This window comes from Orycteropus afer, unplaced genomic scaffold (assembly GCF_000298275.1).
Source record: "Orycteropus afer afer isolate SDZICR_OR568_19922 unplaced genomic scaffold, OryAfe1.0 scaffold00030, whole genome shotgun sequence".
Taxonomy (NCBI): Eukaryota; Metazoa; Chordata; class Mammalia; order Tubulidentata; family Orycteropodidae; genus Orycteropus; species Orycteropus afer.
This window is the reverse complement of record NW_006921617.1, coordinates 7,584,391-7,593,337: the sequence shown is the minus strand read 5'-3', so window position 1 is coordinate 7,593,337 and position 8,947 is coordinate 7,584,391. Positions and strand designations below refer to the sequence as shown.

The 8,947-nt window shown below is 38.9% G+C and overlaps 1 pseudogene; it reads right to left on the bottom strand.

Annotated features, from left to right (window-relative positions):
* Positions 1-1,232: 1,232 nt before the first annotated feature.
* LOC122149524 overlaps positions 1,233-8,947 on the bottom strand; it is a 93,822-nt pseudogene continuing 86,107 nt past the window's right edge.

The following is an 8,947-nucleotide window of genomic DNA, read 5'->3' as shown; positions in this document are numbered from 1 at the left end:
TTATTTCACCCCATTAGAGGTTTAGTGTGGCGTTCTTGGGTAGTGCAAACAGTTGGCATGCTCAGCTCTAGAAAGGTTACAGATTTGAATTTATCCAGAGACATCTTGGAAGAACCAAAACCTAGACCAAACCCACTGCCATCAAATTGATTCCGACTCTTAGCTACCCTTTTGCACAGTAGAACTGCCCCACAGGGTTTCCAAGGCTATAGATCTTTACAGAAGCAGACTGCCTCATCTTTCTCCCATGAGTGGTTGGTGATTTCAAACTGCTGGACTTTTGGTTAGCAGTCAAATGCTTTAACCACTAAGCAACCTGAGTTCCTTCCTTGGAAGAAAGACTTCTGAAAAAATCAGCCATTGAAAACCCTACAGAGCATAGTTCTACTCTGACACACATAATTTGCCATGAGTTGGAATCAACTCCATGACTCCAAACATGACAGCTGTTTTTATTTTTGTATTTTTAAAGCTATGCTGTTTGCCCTTTTTCTGATGTCCTACTGCTTTCTGAGGAAGGGAGTAACAAGTCAGTATTCAGTATATTCTTTAATCTATTCCCTTCTTTACTAGACCTTGCAGAAATTTCTGTGCATGGCTTACTTCCCCACTCTCATACCCTGTTGCAAGTTTTTCCTTATCTTCCTATCCCTTTGAATGTTATATCAAAGTGTAAAATGTATTAGGGAAGGAACCAAGCTAACTTCATGCTCTGTCCCAGTACACTCATGACTAAGAACAGAGGAAATAGGGAATTTCCTTTAAAAATTTCAACTAAAGCTAATAAACTAGTTAAAAATTATTTACTACAAAATAAGAAAGATTGATCCAAAGAGTTGAGTTGGTACTCATCTTATGACATCACAATGTTATCTGATAAGTGTGGGTTGATAAATTGCTGATTGTATTAAATGGTGACATTTCATAAGACTATATTGCTTTACATGTCTGAAAACTAGAAACCACCTGCATTTCTTAACATCAGAATCTCCAATCATCTTAATAACAGGTCTTCGAAACAGTTCAGTGCTTAGTGTTCATAGCACAACAACACAGAGTGCATTAGTTTGGAGTGCATTTTGTAGCTCTTTATCTGAACAAGAACAGGGGCTTTTGAAAAACAAGGCTTTAAGAAGGATTGACATTTTCAAACTAAATTTTAACGTAGTGTAAAAGTTCAAACTCTTACACTTAAGAAAAATCTTGAAATCAGTGATTGGTTCAAAATTATTCTATGGAGAACCTAACCTGTAACAAAAAATGTAGCACTGGGCACAAAACTGCACCATTTCTGACCAAAGCCTACAAAAACTTTCATGTTTGACAAGGTTGGGAATTGGGGCCTCTGACATTTCCAACAGCAGGTATTTTGTCTTCCTCTTGACAGAGTGTGGACAGAGAACTATTCTAGTAGCTTCATTAAATATTGTCTTGAGGCCTTGTTGTGTGAGAACTGAGGATTCCAGGAGTTTTACAGTCACAGCTAAACTCTACTGGATAGATGACGGGAGTCAGCTACTTCTCCTTCAGTTTCTCAATCATGTCTTTGTCATCACTCAGACCAAGACTGGTTTCCACCAGGATTATGAGAATGTTGGGACATTGGTATTGCCTTTAGGACACTACTGTGCATGGACATTTTCAAATGGTACAGTCCTCACAGAGAAAAGCAAATTAAGAATATATTTGTTTGTTTATAGGATAGGGGGAGCTCAGCAAGCATAGTGCCTAAGGCACTTGACTGTTAACTAGAAGACTGGCAGTTCAAATCCAGCAGCCACTCCTCAGAAGGAAGGTTGGGCAATCTACTTCTGTAGTGATACCGCCTCAGAAACACAAAGGAGAGGTCACTATGAGTCAGGTCCAACTCGACAGCACATAACAACAACAACAACCAATAGGATAGGGGGTATAATCTATCCTAACCTTTTTGTCCAGCTGTGTCTCATAAACACTGGCTTTCAATTCAACATAACATTGTCAGAATAGTTGCCAAGGACAGTGGGATATATTCTCCAGGAAGTGCACTGGTTGTATAACTGGTCAGTAGGCAAATTTTACCTACAGCTGTGTCTCCTGCCGACACACATGGGGTGGCCTGTATCTGGGCTGCTCACTTCATGGCTGGATTCAGACTTGGGGGTCTTGGAGTATGGCAACTCTCTGTGCTATCTTGCCCTCAATGGTTCGGAAGCTGAAGCCCAGTAGAAACCACCATTCAAAGCTTGACATGGTTGCATTTTAATGAGGATTCTTTATGGCCAGAATATCTTTCTTGCCTAAAAGAAACAAAAGTACAATAATAGAATTTGAGAGAGATGGAAATGGTAGAAGTTTATTTGGTCTATCATGATTTATGCGATGTAACACAGATTACTCCATTATGTCAAAATGTCCATCTAATGTGGTTTGCTTGAAATAGACTGGGTTGGTCCTGGTGGCTCCAGTTACAAGCAGTAGTTTGAGTAACGACCTTTTGTGAAAGGATTCAATACAAGATAGCAAAAGGATCAAGAATTATAGTCACAGGACCAGAATTTAAATACCACTTCTTATCAGGAATAAATCTGTGACTCTGGACAAGTGTTTTTTACCCTTTGTGAGCCTCAGTTATAACATGTATAAAATGGGAATAATACACCTACTTGCTAAGATTGTTGCAAAGATGTAAATTAATGAGATTAGATTAAAAAAGCAAAGTAAGGTACCTTGAAAATTGTTAAGTAACTTGGAAGTGAAATTTATTTTATTCAAGCAACAACTATTTGTTGAGGGACACTCGAGCATATAAACTATATTAGAGCTTATCTCAATTTACTTATATATCTTGAAGTATCTCGTACCATTTTATCCTACCCACTGAGAAGTTTCAGTGGGAAAGCCTTTCTGTGAAATAATTCTATTGTACAGAGTAATATTTCCTTATCCCTTTAGCTGGATTTTAGAACTAGGTATAGATTTTAAAACATCAAGGAGCATGGAGATTTTTCAGCAGTACCTCCTTGCCTTTATAATATAGAGAACCCTGTGCCAGGGGTTCATGCTTCAGTGAGAAATAATGAGAGAAAATTATTCACAGGGTTTACTTGGTTAAGTGCAATTAAGCTAGCCTGTAATTTTTGTATTAAACTGCTGGTAGTTGGGAACCAATATTTGTAGCTACTCATTAAATAAATTACCCACATTAAGGCGTTTTCCATGATTACAAACACAGAGAAGGAAGGGTGTCTTTAAAACCCATGGGTTCTTTAAATAAAGACTAAGGCAAGGCTGCAAAAAAAGGTAGCCATTGACTTCAGCTTCAAGGCCCATAGAAACAGTTGATTAGACCCCCACAGGACATTTGTTTTTTAATTGTTGTTGAGTCAGCTATGACTCATGGTAACCTATGCATATGCATTGCCTAGTCCTTCACCATCTTCATGATCAATAGCCACGAATAGCCTATTGTTGTGGCTATTTGTTAATTCATCTTACTGAGGTTTCCCTAACTTTATTGGCCATCTACTTTACCAAACATGATGTCCTTTATAACATACTAGAGGAGGGAATTATAGCAGGCCAGTGAAGGACTTGGGATCAGAATTATACTGCTACTTTTGCCTCTTCTGAATTTGTGTGATCTTTGGTATAGCATGGCCACTTTTGAATCACAGTTTCTTTATCTATAAAGAAAAGTGCTAACATTCATCTGGACTGTGCACAAGGATGTTTTGGTGGTGTGATTCAGAATGCAAATTTAAGGAAAAGCTGGTTCCAAGAGGTTTGGCCAGTTCTTTTCAAAGATCAGTGTGCACAGTCACATGAGGATTTTGTTAAAGTGAAGATTCTGGGTCTGGAGGTCTGTAGTATGGTCCCAGTTCTGCACTGCTGACAAGCTCCCACGTGCTATTGTTGCTGCTCTCTTAGAGATCACCCTTGAGTAGTAAGGACTTCAACAATAAAGAAAATGCTAGCTAATTTAGCCAAAAGTTCCAGGAAAAATACTGCTCCAGACAAGGCTTATCCCAGCAGTTCAATAAAGTAATCAGAGTGCTGATTTCTTTGCGCCTTTCCCTGTGTTCTGTAATGTCAGCTTCATCCTTAGGCCAACTTTTCTCATGGTAGCAAGATGGCTGCCTGTAGTCCCTGGGATTTGGTTCACACTTCCTTTGTCGTGGCCAGCAGAAAATTTTTTTCCCCCAATATTACCAGCCAAAGCTCTAAGATTCATTCTGATTTTATAGATGAAATGATCTGCTCAGCTTAACCCAGGCTGAAGTCCTGTAGCTGAGAGTGGAGTGAACTTCCTAGAACCAAATGTAAATCTGGGACATGAAAAGGGGAAAATGGATTCTGGGGCAGCATCCAAGGAATGTCCTCTGTAGAGTCAAAAACGATAAAAGTTGTGAGAATTTTTTTTTTTTTTTTTTTTTAGGATTTGGGTGAAGATTTACAGAGTAAATTCACTTTTCATACAGCAGTCCACATATACTTTGTCTCATGTCATTGACCAAAATTTACAATGCAGCAGCTCCCCTCCCACTTCCTCCCCATAGTTACCTTCTCCCAGTGTCCATCCCTCCATACTCTTCTGCACCCTGAGCTATCTCCCTGTGCATAAGCAGCCCTTCCTTCTCCCATGATTGTTCTCTCCAGGGCGTGTGTCTACTTGAGGTAAATGTTTAACTCACATGCCTGTACTTTGTTTGGCTGGAAACCACAGTTGTGGGTTCAATTCCAGACCTGAAGGGCAACTAGGGGCCATAGTCTCAGTGGTTACACCATGTGAGAATATTTTGATGAATCCTGTTTTATGTAAATATAAAATATTATGAACAAAAAAAATTTGGAGTTTCATCATCCGATTTTGGAAACTTCTCTGAGTCAGGAAATATCAGTTATGTTAATATCAAATATGTTTTGGAGATTATAACAGTATTTTACGATTCTCAAGACATTGATATTTATCACTGTTTTGGTTACCTAGGGACATTCTGACAGAAATACACCATAAATGGGATAGCTTGAACAAAGGGGAGTTTATTCTTTCACAGTTTGGAGGCTTTAAGTCTGGGTTCAAAGTGCCAGGCTCTGGGGGCTGTGTGAAAGCCTCTCAACCTTGGGCTTCAGCTCTGCCTCCTGTTCCCAGACCACTGAAGCTGGAGGCTTTTCTTCACTCAGATATCTGCTGGCTGCTGAGGCTGACAAGACCAAGGTTGACAAGTAATAAGGCACAGTCCTGATATTACCAAACCACATGGCAGACCATTAATTCAAGTCCATTAAAAGTCCAAATGTTGGCAGAGCATGGCAGGCTGCTGAATAACGACATGGCTACCTGCAGGGTTCAAGCATGTCATAAGCTAGACACCATTCCAAAGATGTTTTTTATATACAGGAAGCAGGCCTTATCCCTAAGGCAGCTACTCAGCTACTCACGGTAGATTTCACCATGGAGTTGATTACCAGTCTCATCATGGGGAATACTACCATCAGCTTCCCAGCTATTCAACCAGGCCCAGCCAAGTTGACATACAACTTTAACTACCACAGTTAGTTTTAATAAAAATGTTGCTTTGTGACAACAGGATTCACTACAAAGTGTTGAAGTGAATAATTTCTCTGTAAAAAGAATATCAGAAAATCCACATGAAAGGAAAGCCCTTTAAAGTATTTTGTAGTTTGTTTTTTTGTTTCACAGTCATAAACTTAATTCTGTCATCCATCTAGACTTGGAAGGGAATAAGGGAAATAGGAAACTATATAATTATAGTAAATAAGAGTACAAAGAGAATATTGTGTGAAGTCAGGCCAGGCTGTGGCCGTTCTCTCCAGTAGAGGAGAGGTTTGTTGATTAAGACAAAACACAAATCAAATTTATGAGAACTGTCCACACTTAGCAATGGTGAACTTCTTGCTAGTTTTGCATTTCCTTTGTCCATAGATTTCACAATATTTGTGCTGTCTGGACTGGTAGATGGAAACATTGAATGAAGAAGGTAAAAACAAAGCAACTCAGTGGATGGTGCTGCATCCTGTTTTCTTGCAGTGTTGAAAGAGTTGAACAATTCTAAAAGCCCTTATGTTTAGGTTTTTACTGATTCATGGGCAGTGGCCAATGGCGTGGCCACCTGATTGGGCAGGTAGGCAATGAAAAACTGGACTATTAAAGAGATATTGTATGGGGCATGGCCCTATTGAAATATCTATGGAAATTTAAGGGGCATATTAATGTAGGACATGCTGATGCCTATCAGTAGAACCCCCTTCCATAATTGGAAGGTGTGGTAGTTAAATTTGTATGTCAACTTGCCTGGTTGAGTAGCTGGGCAGCTGGTGATAGTTATTCCCCATGATGAGACTGGCAATCAATTCCATGGTGGTATCTACCACAAGCAGCTGAGTAGCTGACTTTGGGATGTGGTCTATTTCCTGTATGTAAGGAGAAGCCTTGGGAATAGTCTCTAGTTTATGGCATACTTGGACCCTGCATGTAGCTGTGTGGTTGTTTGTAGCCTGCCATGCTCTGCCAACCTTGGGACTTACAATGGACTTAAATTAATGGCCTGCCATGTGGTTTGGTAACATCAGGACTGTGCTATTTTATTTTTCAACCTTGGGCTTGTTAGCCTCAGCAGCCAGTAGCTGCCTGAGTGAAGAGATGCCTCTAGCTTCAGTGGGCCAGGAGCAAGAGACAGAGCTGAAGCCCAAGGTCAAGGGGCTTTCACACAGCCCCTAGAGCCTGGCACTTTGAACTTGGACTTCTAGCCTCCTGAACTATAAGAGAATAAACTCTTGTTTGTGAAGGTCACCCCATTTGTAGTATATTCTTGTGAGAGTGGCACTAGGTAACCAGAACAGAAGGTGATTGGAATCAGTGCATTCACTTGAAGTGGCTACTTGGGTCTATGAAATGAATGACATGTGCCTTAATCCCACCTGTCAATGTTAGGGTTGCTAGTAAATGCAGCTATATCTCTTAGTGGTTGAGATAGGCCATTAGTTGTTTATCTATGGAATCTTACCCTACATGAATGGAATTGGAGGGCAAGGCACCTGTTAGACTACTGTTGCTATCAGTAATATGGACCAGTAGAGTAGCTCAACCCAATATCCCCTCCAAAGTGGAAAAGTGATAAATATAAATAACAAATGAGAAAAAGGAAAAGGAATGCATTTTGACGCTAAATAGTTTTGTGCAAGTTTACCATAAGGTACAAATAGTGGTAGATAAAGAGAGAAAATGAGTGATCAAAGTAGTACGAAAATATGACAATGTTTGTAATAGTTTTTTATGAGGAATAGGTTATTTAAATCTATCATTAATCCACATTGGCTTCTCCAAATGTTAGGCATATTCATACTGATTATATGATTCATACTGTTAATATATCTGTCATATAAATGCTACATTGAATGTGGATGCTCAGACAAAAATGACCATTTTACTATAAGAGAGCCTTGACTAAAGGTCAGGAGGAGGCCTAAATATGAATCTAGGAAAATTGGAAGCTGTAAAAAATTAAATGGAACACAAAAAGAAGGCATTGGTGAGCTGAAATGGACTGGTATTTGTCATTTTGAATCAGACAATCATGGCCTACTATGTTGAGAATGACAAATTTGACAGTAATGGCATCACATTCATCATCAAAAGCACATTCCAAGATGTATCTTGGAGTACAACACAGTCAGTGATAGGATCACATCCATATACCTACAAAAAAGACCAGTTAATATGACTATTACTCAAATTTACACACCAACAGTAATGCAAAAGATGAAGAAATTGAAGATTCTTACCAACTACTATAGTCTGAAATTGATCAAACATGCAATCAAGAAGCATTGATAATTACCGGTGATTGGAATGCAAAAGTTGGAAATAAAGAAGAAGGATCATAGTTGGAAAATAATGGTCTCAGTGACAGAAACAATGCTGGAGATCTCATGATAGAATTTTTCAAGGCCAGTGACTTATTCATTGCAAATATCTTTTTTCAACAACGTAATCAGTGACTATAAATGTGGGCCTTGACAGATGGAATACACAGGAATCAAATGGAATATATCTGTGGAAAGAGTCAATGGAGAACAATATCTTCAGTCAGAACAAGGCCAGGGGCTGCCTGGGAAACAGAACATCAATTGCTCCTCTACAAGTTCAAGTTGAAGCTGAAGAAAATTATAACAAGTCAATGAGAGACAAAGTACAACCTTGAGTATATTCCACCTGAATTTAGAGAGTATCTTAAGAATAGGTTTGACAAAGTGAACACTAATGACTGAAGATCAGATGAGTTGTGGGATGACATCAAGGACAACATACATGAAGAGAGCAAAACATAATTAAAGAAGAAAAAAGGAAAAGACCAAAATGCATATCAGAAGAGATTCTGAAACTTACTCTTGAATGTAAAGTAGCTAAAGCAAATAGATTAAATAAATAGAATTGAACAAAGATGGGGGTGCTTGAGAAGACAAAGTATTATAATGAAATGTGCAGAAATCTGGAGTTAGAAACCAAAAGGGAAGAACATACTCAGCATTTCTCAAGCTGAAAGAACTGAAGAAAAAATTTAAACCTCAAGCTGCAATATTATTCTATGGGAAAACTATCAAATGATGCGGGAAATGTCAAAAGAAGATGGAAGGAATACATATTCACTGTACCAAAAAGAACTGGTAAGTGTTCAACCATTTCAGTAGATAGCATATGATCAAGAGCTGATGGTATTGAATGGAGAGGTCCAAGCTGCACTGATGGCATTGATATAAAACAAGGCTCCAGGAATTGATGGAATAGCAATTGAGATATTTCAACAAATGGATGCAGTGCTGGAAGCACCTACTCATCTGTGGTGTAGTAAATTATTTAGTGTGGCTTTTCTACCCATAAGTCTTTGTAAACTCCAAGGTGGGATTTTCTATGAGCAACTGAGGAGCTCCTGATTGCTGAAGGTGT